Raw genomic sequence first — 17,488 nt, 5'->3', positions numbered from 1 at the left:
TCAGGGGAACAGTGACCACATCACCACACAACCCTGCCACAGCAACCTCTGCAAGACATGCTGGATCATTGACATGGATGACATTATCACACGTGAGAATACCATCCACCAGGTACACAGTACATACTCTTGCAACTTGGCCAACGTTGTCTACCTAATACGTTGCAAGAAAGGATGTCCCGAAGCATGGTACATTGGGGAGACCATGCAGACACTACGACAACGGATGAATGAACATCGCTCGACAATCACCAGACAAGGGTTCCCTTCCTGTTGACGAACACTTCAGTGGTATAGGCATTCAGCCTCTGACCTTCGGGTAAGTGTTCTCCAAGGCGGCCTTCACGACACACAACAGCGCAGAGTCGCTGAGCAGAGACTGATAGCCAAGTTCTGCACACGTGAGGACGGTCTCAACAGGGATCTTGGGTTCATGTCACACTATCTGTAACCCCCGTGACTTGCCTGGGTTTGCAAAACCTCACTTATTGTACTGTCTGGAGACGATACACATCTCTTTAAACTGTGCTCAGTGCTCCTTCCACTCACATTGTTAGCCACTATAAGACTTGAATAGCAGATTAGGTGTAAAGATTTGCATTCTAATCAGTAATCTGTAAACTGTCTGAGCTTTATATGCTCTGTCTGAGGCCAGAACTCTCCATTCACCCGACAAAGACGTGAGTTTACTATCAAATAAATTGGTTGGACTTAAACCTGGTGCTGTCAGACTTCTCACTGTGTAAAACTTTTTTACACGGAGGGCAGTGACGGTCTGGAATGCACTGCCTGGGAGGGTGGAGGAGATGGGGGTGAGTCACAACCTTTAAAAAATACCTGTATAAGCACTTGGTATGTCATAACACACAAGGCTATCGGCCCAGTGCTGGTAAATAGGATTAGGGTAGGCAGGTCAGGGTGTTTTATCCATTGGTGCAGACTTGATGGGCTGAAGGGTCTCTTAGGCACTGTAATATTCTGTGATTCTGCTGTATCTGTCCGCAAGTGGGTGTGATCACTGAAAACTCAGCTTGCTGATTAATTCAATCAGGATGTGCCCGTATTGGTGGGGTCATCTTCTAACACAATAAAGCTAGCAGGGAAGACTCCAGATACTCGGTTTCGGCTGTTACAAATAGCGCTTGAAATTCTCAAAGTGTTCATAATCAGGAGTGATGATAGAGTCATTAGAAAAAAACTGTTGGAAGCGTTGAGAACCAGGGGTCACCGATTTAACATGATTGGCAAAACAACTGATGGCAACAAGATGGCACAGTGGTTAGCACCACTGCCTCACAGCACCAGGGATCCAGGCTCAATTCTGGCCTCATGTCTCTGTCTGTGTGCAGTTTGCACATTCTCCCCGTGTCTGCATGGGTTTCCTCCAAATGCTCCAGTTTCCTCACACAGTCCAAAGATGTGCGGGTTAAGGAATTAGCCACAATAAATTGTCCCTTAGTGTCGGGGGACTGGCAGGGCAAATACATGGGGTTACGAGGATAGGGCCTGGGTAGGATTGTTATCAGTGCAGGCTCGATGGGCTGAATGGCCTCCTTCTGCACTGTAGGGATTCTATGATTCTATGACATGAGAATACATTTCAATAAACGAGTGATTCTGATCTGGAATACATTGCCTGAAAGGGGATGGGGTCAGATTCAATCTAGAAGGCAAAATATAACTATGGGGAAAGGATGGGAAAGTAAGTCTAGTTAAGTTGCTCTTGCAGTGAACTGTATGGACATGAGAGACTGAGTGGCATTTTCTGTGCTGAAGTTTGCATGTATCTGTGTGGGTTTCCTTTGGGTGTTCTGGTTTCTTCCCACACTCCAAACATGTGCAGATTAGGTGGATTGGCCACGCTAAATTGTCCATTGGTGTTCCAAGATGTGTAGATTAGATGGATTAACCATGGGATTTAAGGGGATAGGGTGGTGGGGGGGGGGGGGGGGGGGGGGGGGAGTGGGGGCGGGGAGAAGTGGAGTGGCTTTGTTAAATCACTCTGCCAGAGAGTCAGTGAAAAGTCACTGGGCCGAATGGTCTCCTTCAGCACTATAGGAATTCTGAGTATGGGCTGATAATGTGGCATCTGGGACTTCTGTGAATAATGGGACCAATTCTACCTCCTTAACCAATGAGACTTACGGATTAAGACACAACAGAGAAACAAGGAGGGTGAAGTTGAGTCAAATCAGGTACAAAAAAGAAATGGATCGAGGGAAAGAAAGATTGGAGTAAGATGGCAAAAGAAAACAGAAAAGAAAAGGTTCTTTAAAAAAAACAGGGTTTAAAATTTGCAGACTTTTAAAGCCTCTGTCAATTTACAACACTCAGAAATGTGATTCTACAGTTTAAATTGTTCCTTTTTTTTGAGCTATGGGAGATTGAGGGATTGAGGAGTAGATTACATTTAAATCATCATATCACTCAAAGGGTAAATATGCTGTGAATTATGAGTCCTGACGTTTTGTGGTGAGGTTTATGAACAAATCCAGGAAGTTCGTAAGAATTACAAGCAAGATAGTCAGGTGCAAACAGTGGAGTAACACTAATCAACTGCAAGTATTTTGAGATTGACAACTCCTGGCTTATTCCGACATTCCCAGAATACGTTGGTATTAATGCGCAGATCAGCCAATCTGTATCCCAAATCTGTTGTTATTTTTCCCATAGGATTTGGCCTAGCAAATATCTTTTATTTTTCAAATCATGCATTTTTTTTCTCTCCTGTAGCTATTTTCTTTCCTTGCTTTTAAGGTTTTAAACACCAAGCACTGTTTCTGAAATTCCATGACACAGATTCCTAGCTGTGGCCTCCTATGCTGACCCGGCTGGGCTCTGTGGGTATTTGAGAAGGTGCCCCATTATCACGGGTGAACTCAGTTCAAATGCCACTTGGGACATGACCCGAGTGCTCTCTGGCTGACGCTCACTGGAAATGCTGGCATCTGCTTATATTATTGGAGATAGGGCTAAGTGAGGTCATAGAGTCGTAGAGGTTTACAGTTCAACTTGTCCATGCTGCCTTTTTTTAAACCCCCTAAGCTAATCCTAATTGCCCACATTTGGCCCATATCCGTCGACACCCATCTTACACATGTAACTATCTAAATGCTTTTTAAAAGACAAAATTGTACCCACCTCTATTACATCTGGCAGCTTGTTCCAGATACTCACCACCTTCTGTTTGAAGAAATTGCCATTCTGGACACTTTTGTATCTCTCCCCTGTCATCTTAAACCTATGCCCTCTAGTTTTAGACTCTCTACCTTTGGGAAAAGATATTGACTATCTAGCTGACCTATGCCCCTCATTATTTTATAGACCTTTTAAGATCACCCCTCAGCCCTCCTACGCTCCAGAGAAAAAAATCCCAGTCTATCCAGTCTCTCCTTATAACTCAAACAATCAAGTCCTGGTAGCCTAGTAAATCTTTTCTACACTCCTTCTAATGTAATAATATCCTTTCTATAATAGGGTGACTAGAACTGCACACAGTATTCCAAATGTGGCCTTACCAATGTCTTGTACAACTTCAACAAGTTGTCCCAACTCCTGTATTCAACGTTCTGACCAATGAAACCAAGCATGCCGAATCCCTTCTTCACCACTCTCTCCATCTATGACTCCACTTTCAAGGAATTATGAATATGTACCCCTAGATCTTTTTGTTCTGTAACTCCCCCCAATGCCCTACCATTAACTGAGTAAGTCCAATTTACCAAAATGCATCACCTCGCATTTGTCTAAATTAAACTCCATCTGCCATTCGTCAGCCCACTGGCCCAATTGATCAAGATTCCCTTGCAATTGCAGATAACTTTCTTCACTGTTCACTATGCCACCAATCTTAGTGTCATCTGCAAACTTACGAATCATGCTTCCTATATTCTCATCCAAATCATTAATATGAATGACAAATAACAATGGACTGATCCCTGAGGCACACCGCTGGTTAGTCCTCCAGTTTGAAAAACAATCCTCTACGACCACCCTCTGGCTTTCTGTCAAGAAGCCAATTTTGTATCCATTTAGATGTCTTACCCTGGATCCAGTGAGAATTAACTTTATACAACAACCTACCATGCGGTGCCTTGTCAAAGGCCTTGCTAAAGTCCATGTAGACAACAACAACTGCACTGCCCTCATCTTGGTTACCCCTTCAAAAAACTCAATCAAATTTGTGAGACATGATTTTCCACTCACAAAGCCACGGTGACTGTCCCTAATCAGTCCTTGTGTCTCTAAATGCCAGTAGATCCTGTCTCTCAAAATACCTTTCAACAACTTACGCACCACAGATGCGAGGCTCACTGGCCTGTAGTTCCCAAGCTTTCTCCTGTAACCGTTTTTAAACAAAGGCACAACATTTGCCACTCTCCAATCTTCAGGACCTCATCCATGACAATCGATGATTCAAATATCTTGGCTAGGGGACATGCAATTTCCTCCCTAGCCTCCCACAATGTCCTGGGATACACTTCATCAGGTCCTGGGGATTTATCTACCTTGATGCGTTTTAAGACTTCCAGTGCCTCCTTCTCTTAATATGTACACTCCTCAAGACATCACTATTTATTTCCCCAACTTCCCTAACATCCATGCTTTGTTGAATAGTAAATATTGATGAGAAATATTCTTTTGGGATCTCACCCATCTCTTGTGGATCCGCATATAGATGACCTTATTGATTCTTAAGAGGCCCTACTCTCTCCCTTGTTACCCTTTTGCTCTTTATGTATTTGTAGAAGCTCTTTGGATTCTCTTTTGCCGTATCTGCCAAAACAATCTCGTGTCCACTTTTTGCCCTCCTGATTTACCTCCTAACTCTATTCCTACGCCCGCTATGCTGTTCGAGGGATCCACTTGATCCCAGCTGCCTATGCATGTCATGTGCCTCTTTCTTCTTCTTGACCAGGGCCTCAATATCCCGAGTCATTCAGGGTTCCCTATTTCTGCCAGCCTTGCCCTTCACTCTTAGTGGAGTGTGCTTACCCTGAACCCTGGTTAACACACTTTTGAAAGTGTGCCACTTACCAGACATCCTCTTGCCTTCCCAGAGACTCCCCCAATCAACTTTTGAAAGTTCCTGCCTGATACCGTCAAACTTGGGCCAGACTTATCATTCTCCATATCTTAAAACTAATGAAATTATGGTCATTGGTCCCAAAGTGATCCCTCACTAACACTTCTGTCACCTGCCCTCCCTTACTTGCCAACAGGAGGTCAAGCTTTGCCCTCTCTCTAGTCGGGCCATCCACATACTGAATGAGAAATTCCTCCTGAATACACTCAACAAATTTCTCTCCATCCAACCCTCTAACACTATGGCTGTCCCAGTCAATGTTGGGAAAGTTAAAACGTCCGACCATTACCACTCTATTTTTCTTTGAGCTATTTGTGATCGCCTTACATATTTGCTCGTCAATTTCCCACAGACTATTTGGGACCTTATATATCACAACCCCATCAAAGTGATTTCCCCCTTCTTATTTCTCAATTTTATCCATATAGACTCAGTGGCCAAACCCTCGGATGTATCCCCTCTCAATACAGCCATGATGTTTTCCCTGATCAAAAGTGCAACTCCCCCTCCTCTCTTATCTCCTGTTCTATCTTTCCTATAGCATCTGTACCCTGGAACATTGAGCTGTCAGTCCTGTCCCTCCCTTAGCCATATTTTAGTAATTGCTATTACTAAAAATTTAAATTACACTTTAAATGTGCCAATAACAAAAGCATTAATTAATATCCCAATCCCACGTACGCATCCATCCTGAGTTCATCGGAGGTGGGGGAGGGTAGCAGGATCTCTCCCCTCCCGCACCCTATCCTGTTTATTTATTAGTGTCACAAGTAGGCTTACATTAATACTGCAATGAAGTGTCCGTGTGGGTTTCCCCCGGGTGGTCTGGCTTTCTCTCACACTCCAGAGATGTGCAGATTGGGTGGATTGGCCATCCTAAATTACCCATTAATGTTCCAAGAGTCTAGGCGAAATGGATTAACCATGGTAAAGTGTGGGAAAGGGCAGGGGGAGAGGGCCTGGCCTAACCTTGCTTTTAGTTTCTATGAAGTTACTGTGAAAATCCCCTAGTTGCCACACTCTGTTTGGGTACACTGAAGGAGAATTTAGCATGGCCAATGCACCTAAGGTGCCCAGTTGGTAGATTTTTTAAAAGAATGATTTGAAATCTTTTTGAGACTGCAGAGCAGGCCAGTGTGGGACCCACAGGGGTTGTCCTTATGGACAATTATGCCACTTTGACATCAGGAAGTCCCTGTTCATGGAACTCCTGCTCCTTGCTTGGATTCCTTTGCTGTAATTTACCTTGTAGGAGGCAGAATAAAGTTCCACCCTAATGTTATAAAACTCTCAGATAATCAACAATAACGTGAAACAGATCTCTCAAATTGCCCTGATGTAAATTGAACAATATGCAGCATTATAAAAAGAATTCAACAATTCTATTCTCATTCTTCAACTTGCAAAGGATGATGTTGTAACAGCTCCAACGAGGTAGAATTAATGAACACTGAAACAGATCTTGAGCATTGATCAAAACCAAATAAGGAAGGAACCCGTTGCTAAATAAAGTGGGACGCTAGCGATGGAAAGGTGGTAGGACTGGAGGGTCTTAATGACATTACTGTTACTAGAGAGGCGGTGCTCGACAGACTGGAGGGGCTGATTGTGGACAAGTCCCCAGGACCGGATGGAATGCATCCGAGGGTTCTGAAAGAAATGACGGAGGTGATAGTGGATGCCTTGGTGGTTATTTTCCAGACGTCGCTGGATTCCGGGGAAGTGCCGGATGATTGGAAAACGGCTAATGTTACGCCGTTGTTTAAGAAGGGTGCCAGGCAAAAGGCGGGGAATTATAGGCCGGTTAGTTTAACGTCTGTGGTAGGTAAAATGTTAGAATCTGTCATTAAGGAGGAAATTGCGAGGCATCTTGAAGGGAATTGCTTGATAGAGCAGACGCAGCACGGTTTCATTAAAGGGAAGTCGTGTCTGACAAATTTACTAGAGTTCTATGAGGATGTGTCTAGGGCGGTGGATAGAGGAGAGCCGGTGGATGTGGTCTTTCTAGATTTTCAGAAGGCGTTTGACAAAGTACCTCACAAGAGGTTATTGCAGAAGGTCAAGGGACATGGAGTTGGGGGTAGGGTGTTAGCGTGGATAGAGGATTGGTTGTCAAATAGGAGGCAGAGAGTGGGTGTCAACGGGTGCTATTCGGATTGGCGGATGGTGACTAGTGGAGTGCCCCAGGGGTCGGTGCTGGGGCCTCAGCTATTTACCATTTATATAGATGATCTGGAGGAGGGAACCGAGTGTAGGGTGTCGAAATTTGCTGATGACACCAAGATTGGGGGAACGGCAAATTGTGCGGAGGGTGTGGAGAGTCTGCAGAAGGATCTAGATAGGCTGGGCGAATGGGCCAGGAAATGGCAAATGGAATTTAATGTTGGCAAGTGTGAGGTGGTCCACTTTGGTAGGAATAATGGTAGGAAGGATTATTACTTACGTGGCGAAAAACTGCAGCAGGCGACGGTGCAGAGGGACCTCGGGGTCCTTGTGCATGAGTCGCAAAAACCCAGCTTGCAGGTGCAGCAGGTGGTCAGGGAGGCGAATGGGATGCTGGCCTTCATAGCGAGGGGGATTGAATATAAAAGTAGGGAGGTCTTGCTGCAGCTGTATAGGGCATTGGTGAGGCCGCAGCTGGAGTACTGTGTGCAGTTTTGGGCGCCGCACCTGCGCAAAGATATTTTGGCCTTGGAGGGAGTGCAGAGGAGGTTTACTAGGCTGATACCGGAGTTGAGGGGGTTGATCTATGAGGAGAGGCTGAATAAACTGGGCTTGTACTCGTTAGAGTTTAGAAGAATGAGGGGAGATCTCATTGAGACATATAAGATGATGAATGGGATGGATAGGATAGAGGTGGAGAGACTCTTCCTGCTCAAAAAAGACAGTAGGACTAGGGGGCACAGCCTCAAGATAAAGGGGAGGCGGTTTAGAACGGAGTTGAGGAGGAACTTCTTCACTCAAAGGGTGGTGAATCTCTGGAATTCTCTGCCCGTTGAAGTGGTGGAGGCCGCCTCACTAAATATTTTTAAGACGCGGGTTGATGGGTTTTTGATAAGAGAGGGGATTAAGGGTTATGGGGAGAGGGCGGGAAAGTGGAACTGAGCCACGACAGATCAGCCATGATCTTATTGAATGGCGGGGCAGGCTCGAAGGGCTAGATGGCCTACTCCTGCTCCTATTTCTTATGTTCTTACGTTCTAAGAATGGAGATGAAGCATAAGAAAATGTGTTGTTTAGAGATTTGTAAAGCAAGTGAATATGAATAACAAGGTGGATGGATGGACCCCACTAATAGGTTATATGTATTATGTGAAGGGAAAATCTGAGCTAAAAAATATTAATTAGTTGCATGATGCCAGTAAAGATCAATAAAAAATACAAGGGACTTGAGAAAGGATATATTGGCACTGGAGAGGGCGCAGAGGAGATTCACTATGTTGATTCTGGAGTTGAGAGGGTTGGCTTGTGAGGATAGACTGAGTAGACTGGGACTACACTCATTGGAATTCAAAAGAATGTGGGTGAGGGGTTGGGGAGGCAAGTGTGTCGGGGTGGAGTCAGGTTAATCATGTTGTCAAGGGAGTAATTGTCATGTTGCGGGGTATCAGTGGGTCAAGGGGGGAGGTTCAGGGGTTGGGGAGGGGTTCAGTGTGAGTGATTGGGGGTCAGTTCTACAGTTACTCAGGAATTAGATTAGAATTTTTCTATCTAACATTTCCTGGTTAATTATCCAGGTAAATAAGTTGGAACTGTCTGGAGTCCCTGACTTTAACGTAGAGTTTGAAAGTTTTTCACAGAGTCTGGGAGACAGGGTATTATCCATCAGATGTTCAGACTGAATTGCAACAGAGTCCTTGGCCCTAGCAGCGGAAAGCCATGGGTCACTGGAAATAGAATTTGCGGCTCACTTACCTCCACTGAAAAATCCTGACCTGACTCCCAATCGGAGAAACAACTTTTGGCTTGCAGCGAGAGAATCTCCGTGGACCCCAGTGTGGTGCAGCCCTCTTAAGTCAGGACGAGTTTTTGAACGTCTATTGAGTGCCAGCTTTTATACCACAGTTTTAAAGTGAAGACACAGACAGCAAAAGGATTCCCTGCTAGTAGAAAGCTATTTTGAATCTTTTAAAATCTGTTTTTGTTATTTCTTTTGAATAATTAATGCTTTTGCTATTTGCTCATTTAAAGTGTAATTTAAAATTTTACTTTTTATGATTGAAGATGATTATTATTCAATATTTGTAAGCAAAAAAAACTTTCTTATTTGTTTTAAATCTGTGATATTACTATATAAATCTGCAATATTATTCTATTACTTTATGTGTGGTGTGTTTAAAAATATTTGTATGCTTTCAATTGGAATATGGTGACTCAAAGTGAAGTCATGAAGAGAAGTCAGAACTTTCCAAAAGATGAGTTGGACACCTTATTGGATGTGGTTGAACAGAGGTGAGTTAATATTTGAGGACAAGGAAAATCTAAACCTCCAAGGAAACATCAGTAAGAACATAAGAACAGAAGAAATAGGAGCAGGAGTAGGCCATCTAGCCCCTTGAGCCTGCCCCGCCATTCAATAACAGCATGGCTGATCTGATAGTGGTTCAGTTCCACTTACCCGCCTGCTCCCCATAACCCTTAATTCCCTTATTGGTCAAAAATCTATCTATCTGTGACTTAAACACATTTAATGAGGTAGCCTCCATTGCTTCAATGGGCAGAAAATTCCAAAGATTCACTATCCTCTGGGAGAAGAAGTTCCTCCTCAACTCTGTTCTAAATTGACTCCCCCGTATGTTGGGGCTGTGCCCTCTAGTTCTTGTTTCCATTCTAAGTGGAAATAATCTCTCTGCCTCTACCCTGTCTAGCCCCTTCATTATCTTGTATGTCTCTATAAGATCATCCCTCAGCCTTCAAAATTCCAATGAGTACAGGCCCAATCTACTCAATCTCTCCTCGTAAGTTAACCCCCTCAACTCCGGAATCAACCTCGTGAACCTTCTCTGCACCCCCTCCGACGCTAATATATCCTTTCTTAAATAAGGGATCCAAAATTGTACACAGTACTCAAGGTGTGGCCTCGCCAGTACCTTGTACAATTGCAGCAAGACCTCCCTGCTTTTATACTCCATCCCTCTCACGATAAAGGCCAACGTTCCATTTGCCTTCTTGATCACCTGCTGCACCTGCAAACTGAGTTTTTGTGATTCACACACAAGGACCCCCAGGTCCCTCTGCACAGTAGCATTTTGTAATTTTTCACCTTTTAAATAATAGTCCATTTTACTATTGTTCCATCCAAAGTGGATAACCTCACACTTGCCAATGCTATTCTGTGGCTTGGAAGCAGGTTGTGGCAGCTCTCACAGCAATCAGTGTGGTGCCTAGGGTGGCAGATCAGTGCAGGAAGAAGCTTAATGATTGAATGCATTCAGCCAAAGTATGTACATATCTTATTACATAAAAGTAATTGCTAAAATCCATCCTAATTTCTGGCTGAAAATGGAGTAATAGTTGTTCTGCCTAGTCAGTTTTCAATGTGTCAAATACAATCTTGATAACACACAACGATGGGCAGAATTTTCCCATCCCACCCACTGCGGGAATCGTAGCGAGTGGGGCAGGAAAATTTGGCGGACCATGTAACGATCCATTAATCTCGGGTGGGTATTTGCAGCCTTGAGGTGCATGTGGCCAGAAACTCCCGTCCTCTGTCTCTTTGCTAACTTTCTGAGGTGTCAAAAATGCAGTAATGTTAGGTGTGCAATGAAGAAGGCCCATCCGATCTGGATAAGACACAACTCTCTGACATGTCATAAAATGCTGTTACCTTGAAGATGGTTCTCATCTTGTCATAAGTATTATCATGGAACAAGTCTCCAAGGGCACAAGCTTTCAGCTTTCTCCTTAAGTTTTTAAATGTGTTTTAGGACATGATAGCAAGATTTTTAAAAGACATTTATCTGATTGTTTTTGTGTTGTTTATTAGTATATTTATGTATTCACTTAAACATTTTCCTGCGCAAATACGTTGTTTACTTCAATTAAGTTATTCAGCTATAATTATCTTATATTTAAATATTGTGTTTTGATGTTGCAATGAGACATGTGTAGCAGCCTGTAAAGTTTAATGAAAAACATTTATTAACAGAAATAATGTTATAAATACAAAATTCAACTTCACATTTAACTTAAGCAGCTGCAATGTGACATCTGGGACAAGAACTACCTCGGGCAGGATTTTACAGCCTTGCTCATCCTGAAACACTAAAATCCCACGCGAGGTCACCGAACCTTTCCATGTTCCACCCCTCGCCTACTCTGATTCCCGGACCAGGTGGTATAATTCAAGCCCTCAACTTTTTCAATCTTTTGGCAATAAAATATATTGCTGCCTTATTATTGTAAATAGGGAGGGAGGGAAGGGAATAATTGGGAGAAGAAAAGAAGAGAAGAGAATCTTGGAGGGAGAAGGGGGAGGGAATGATGGACAAAAGAGAGGGATGGTGGGTATGATGGAGGGAAGAGACGGAGGGAAAGAAATGAGGGAGGGAGAGTAATGATGGAGGGAAGGAAGGGAATGGAGGGAGGGATGGATAGAGGAGGGTATGATGGAGGGAGGGAAGGAAATGAGAAGTGGAGAGAAGGAGGCAGGGAGAGAAATGAATGATGGAGGGGGCGAGGGATGGAGGGAAGGAGAGGAGAAGTGACATATTCTTAATTTTCAATGTTCAGTGTCCATAAGCAGCAGCAGCCAGGCAATCTCAAGATCAAATTTTCAATCTGTAGTGCATTCTGGAATACCTATCAGGGAGATAGTTCACATCAGCTTACAGGAGGCTTGCACATGTCATTTTGAGGATTACACTTTCCTAAAGCATTTGAAATAGCCAAGTTGCACATTACCCACTGTAAATGCAGAACTCATTTCATCAAACTGACTACTTAAGAGGCTTCTAAGGATCAACATTGCATCAGGGAGACTCTTAAAATTAGAATAAACTGCTTAAAATACATAGCAAAATCCAAATGAATATTATCTGAAAATTATTACTGACCCTTTAAACCCACTTTGTTACGTATGAAACATGTACTGTGCTACCATTTGGGTGGCATGGTAGCACAGTGGTTAGCACTGCTACTTCACAGCTCCAGGGTCCTGGGTTCGATTCCCGGCTCGGGTCATTGTCTGTGTGGAGTTTGCACATTCTCCTTCTGTCTGCGTGGGTTTCCTCTGGGTACTCTGGTTTCCTCCCACAGTCCAAAGATGTGCGGGTTAGGTTGATTGGCCACGCTAAGAAATTGCCCCTTAGTGTCCAGGGATGTGTAGGTTAGAGGGATTAGTGGGTATAATATGTAGGGAAATGGGGGTAGGGCCTGGGTGGGATTGTGTTCGGTGCAGACTCGATGGGCCGAAGGGCCTCTTTCTGCACTGTAGGATTCTATGAAAGTATTTTTATTGGAATTAACAGCGCAGTGTCATGACAAAGTTATAAAAAATATATTCCTTTCTTTCACTTGCTGTGCATTCCATATATTTCAATCATCATTTGAACACATTTATAAAAAAGGAACCTCTCTGATATGTTTGCCGCCTCTGCTCACTGCAACTCGGTAAGAAGACTTCTTACTGTGTTTACCCCAATGCCAACATCTCCACATCATGACTGCAACTAGAACAGAGCAAAAGTGTGTCAACAAGCAGGTGTAAATTCTCACCTATCAATAGGGCAAGCAAGCAAACCAGCCTCCCATTCATTGACTCCGTCTACACTTCCTCCAGCCTCGGCAAAGCAGCCAGCATGATCAAGGATCCCACACACCCTGGTCATTCACTCTTCCATTTTCTTCCAATGGGAAAAAGATACAAAAGTCTGAGGAAACGTATCAACCAACTCAAGAACAGCTTCTTCCCTGCAGCCATCAGACTTTTGAATGGAGCTATTTTGCATTAAGTTGATCTTTCTGTATACCCTAGACTGGAACAGTACATTCTGCACTCTCTCCTTCTCTATGGTATGTATGGCCCGCAAGAAACAATATTTTTCACAGTATGCTAATACAGGTGACAATAATAAATCAAATCCAATCAAATCAAAGTTAGTGCTGTCCCATCATTGAGGCACTTCAGTACGGCACTTCCATCCTAATAGTAAAAACATCTTCAGCTGGAGACCTAGGCTGAAAGATGGCAGATGGAATTTAACCTGGACAAACATGAGGTGCTGCAATTTGGAAAGTCTACTGTAGAAGGAAAGTATACAGTAAATGGTAGAGCCCTTAGAAATATTAGCATACTGAGGGGTCAAAGTGTGCAGATCTACAATTCCTGAAGGTGGCAACTCAGGTGAGCAAGGTAATCAAGAAGGCATATGGCATGCTGGCCTTCATCAGTCAGGGCATTAAGTACAGGAATGGAAAAGCAGCTGTATAACAGTTTGGTTTAGGCCACATTTGGAGTATTGTGTACAATTCTGTTCACCACACTACCAGAAGGATGTTGATGCATTGGAAAGGGTGCAGAAGAGATTTACCAGGATGTTGCCTGTTTTGGAGGACATGGGCTATGAAGAAAGATTGAACAAACTTGGATTGTTTTTATTGGAGCATTGGAGGATGAGGGGACCTGATTGAGGTTTACAAGATTATGACAGGTTTGGACAGTCAGAGTCTTTTTGCCAGAGTCAAAGGGTCAATTACTCAGGGGCATAGGTTGAAAGTGATGTGAGGGGCAAGCTTTTTGCACAGAGGGTGGAGAATACCTGGAACGTGCTGCCGGGGGAGGTGGTGGAAGCAGATTCTATAACAATGTTCAAGACGCATTTGGATAGGTACATGAGTAGATAGGGAATTGAGGGATATGGACTCGTAGAGACAAAAAAAAATTAGATTAAAGAGGCATGTGTGTTGGTACAGGCTTGGTGGGCCAAAGGGACTGTTCGTGTTCTGTACTGTTCTTTGTTCAGTCAGAGGTTTGAGCACAGTGTGCTTTTCAGGCGCCAGTCCATGCGACAGGAATTCTGTATAGTCCTGATGCACATTTGTAGCCAACACTCTCCACACACCTGGAAATATCAAGGAAGTTATGGACCCTAGTGTTGGGACTTCTGGAGGGTTCCGTAGCACATTTCCACAGTATGTCCCATCTCCTATCCGGAGGTGGAAGATCTGGGCAATTAAGTAGCACTGTAGGAAACATTAAAGATGTGATCTTACCGGCCATCACACCACACTGCCACTGCAGCAAGGTCAGAGAATTTGGCAATCAGCCAAATCTCCATTCACTACAGTGATGTAGGAAAATCCTGCCGGTGTGAACTGTGGTAACATTCTGAACAGAGAGACAGGAGCAGGATTTCACACTGAAACAGCAGCAGTGCAACCTTTAATGTTGATTTATTGTCACGTGTAATAGCATATCGTGAAAAGTATTGCTTCTATACAGTCAAAGCATATTGTACATAGATGTAGTGTTACAGTCATAGCTAGGGTGAAGAGAAAGATTAGCTTAATATAAAGTGAGTTAAGGGGCAGCACGGTAGTACAGTGGTTAGCACTACCACTTCATGGCACCAGGGACCTGGGTTCAATTCTTGGCTTGTGTCACTGTCTGTGTGGAGTTTGCACATTCTCCCCATGTCTGCATGGGTTTCCTCCAGGTGCTCCGGTTTCCTTCCACAGATGAGGAGGTCAGATTGTCTGTGCTAAATCCTCTCCTCAGTGTACCTGAACAGATGCCAGAGTGTGGCTACTAGGGGATTTTCACAGTAACTTCATTGCAGTGTTAATGTAAGCCTACTTGTGACACTAATCAATAAACTTTTTTTTCAGCGATACAACTACATGTTCGCACTTGAAGACAGTATTAAAAAACATCACGTGTTACACACACAACCCCATTCACCCTGGTGGGCATAAATTGCCAAGAAGAGAACAAATAAATGTTAATGTTGCGTTTGACTGGTATATCTGTGGCTGGAGTGCACCATTAGCCAATGGCTTCGTCATGCATCAGAGTTCAAAGTTTGTGCATGTCAGGAGGCATGTCAGGAGCTTTGCCAGATTTCCAGTGATACGTGTCGCAAAAGTGATGCGGTTATTGCGATTATAATGCAACCCGGAAAGCAGTACAAGTCCAAACAGTATCCGTGTTGAGCCTCGCCCTGGGCACAACTGTCATTAAGGAGAGAGAGAGAGAGACGGTGTGTGCCGAAACTGACTTGTGAGTATATGACCGCGCCCATCCCGAAACTTGCAGAGAGTCGAGCCACTTTCACTCTCTATGATGATGTCTCTGAGCAGGAAAGCAGAGACGGCTCTCAGTATTAATGTCTGCGCAGCAAGGGCGCTGCAGGAACTGCTCAAAACAAACCTGGGACCCAAAGGTACCATGAAAATGCTAGTTTCCGGCGCCGGAGACATCAAACTGACCAAAGACGGCGGTGTGCTGTTGAGGGAGATGCAATTCCAACATCCCACCGCCTCCTTCATTGCCCAGGCGGTGGCTGCTATGGATGACACTGTGGGAGATGGAACTACCTCTGCTGTGCTAATCATTGGGGAGCTCCTGAAACAGGCTCAACGCTACATCTCAGAGGGGGTTCATCCACGAGTCATGGTAGAAGGGTTGGAATTAGCCAAGGAAGAAGCAATATACTGCCTGGATGAACTCTGGGAAGATGACGATGGATTCGTCAGGAAGAAAGTAGCTCGGACTTCGCTTGGGACCAAGGTTCACCCAGAGTTGGCCGATCTCCTGACGGATCTAGTGGTGGAAGCAGTGACATCCATTTATCAGTGCAGGCAGCCCATTGACCTGAACCTGGTGGAAATAATGGAGATGCAACAGCAGACAGACTGCAACACGATCCTAGTCAAAGGGCTGGTTCTGGATCACGGAGCTCGCCATCCTGATATGAAGAAGCGATTGGAGGATGCCTACATCCTCACCCTGAATGTCTCCCTCGAATACGAGAAAACAGAAGTCAATTCAGGCTTCTTTTATAAGACTGTGGAGGAGAGGGAAAGGTTTGTGAAAGCTGAGCGGCAGTTCATTGAGGATAGAGTGAAGACCATCATTGCACTGAAGAGAAAGGTGTGCGGTGACTCCAACAAAGGATTTGTTGTGATCAACCAGAAGGGCATTGACCCACTGTCACTGGAGACGTTTGCGAAGGAGGGAATTGTAGCCCTACGAAGAGCCAAGAGGAGGAACATGGAGAGGCTGCCACTGGCATGTGGAGGTCTGGCAGTGAACTCTGTGCAGGATCTGAGTGAAGAGTGCTTGGGCCATGCGGGACTGGTGTATGAGGAGACACTGGGAGACAGCAAGTACACTTTTATTGAAAAGTGTGATAACCCCCAATCGGTTACACTGCTTATTAAAGGACCCAATAAGCACACAATTACCCTGATCAAGGATGCTATCCGGGATGGGATGCGAGCTGTGAAGAATACCATCGAGGATGGTGCTGTCATGCCTGGAGCAGGCGCTGTTGAAATACGCATCGCAAGTCAGTTATTGCACTACCGTAAAGATAAGGTCAGTGCTTGTGCACGATTTGGATTTCAAGCTTTTGCTGATGCCATTCTGATCATCCCAAGGACGCTAGCCCAAAATGCAGGATATGACCCTCAAGAGGTTGTGTTAAAGGCCCTAAACCAAGAACAGCAAACTACATTACCAGTGGGCATTGATTTATCCTGTGGTGAGTTAATAGTCAGCTGGGACACTCCTATCTGGGACAACGCTTGTGTCAAGCATCAGTTGATACATACGTGCACTGCAGTAGCAAACAATCTCCTCTTAGTAGATGAGATTGTTGGAACTGGAATAACTTCAGGGAAAAAGTGAACAGATTTAACTGGATTATCAAAGTCTCATTGATTTCAAAACTCCATTGAATTTGATGCAGATCAAAGTTAAAGACATGGAAATGTAAAGAATGATGAAGGATGAATACGTCGGGAATGGATGAGGAAAGTTGTCATGACCAAAATTGAATAAATATTATCAAGTTGCTCTTGTTCTCCAGTTTTATTCTTCTGCACTATTTCACTTCAATGCCTTGTGAAGGAATCACCAATACAGGAAGGCCTGATGGATTCAAGGCGATATCTAATTCTTCAGATGGTGAAAAATTAGATATCACCTAATAGATAACCTTAACTTGCATCAATAATTGGCAAAACAATGTCAATTGTTAGGACAAAAAAAGGAAAATAACATAATATATACCAGATAATTCAAATCTCCCTGAAAAATCTGCTTGAAATGTTCAGAAAACAGCTCAAGTGGACATGGATATGTATTATGATATAGACTTTCAGGAAACTATTGCAATGATCGAATGCTGCTATCTTTGAAAGCAAATTGTAACATTTTATTCAATTTAATCATAA

General features: G+C 43.9%; 1 pseudogene; it reads left to right on the top strand.

The window, feature by feature from the left end:
- The first annotated feature begins 15,167 nt into the window (after positions 1–15,167).
- Positions 15,168–17,107, top strand: LOC145347087 (T-complex protein 1 subunit zeta pseudogene; annotated as a pseudogene).
- The last annotated feature ends 381 nt before the right edge of the window (positions 17,108–17,488 follow it).

The sequence above is a fragment of the Carcharhinus amblyrhynchos genome, chromosome 8, assembly GCF_965287045.1.
Source record: "Carcharhinus amblyrhynchos chromosome 8, sCarAmb.v2.hapA, whole genome shotgun sequence".
NCBI classification, from domain to species: Eukaryota; Metazoa; Chordata; class Chondrichthyes; order Carcharhiniformes; family Carcharhinidae; genus Carcharhinus; species Carcharhinus amblyrhynchos.
Note: the sequence above shows the minus strand (reverse complement) of the source record. Positions and strands in the feature narration are given on the sequence as shown.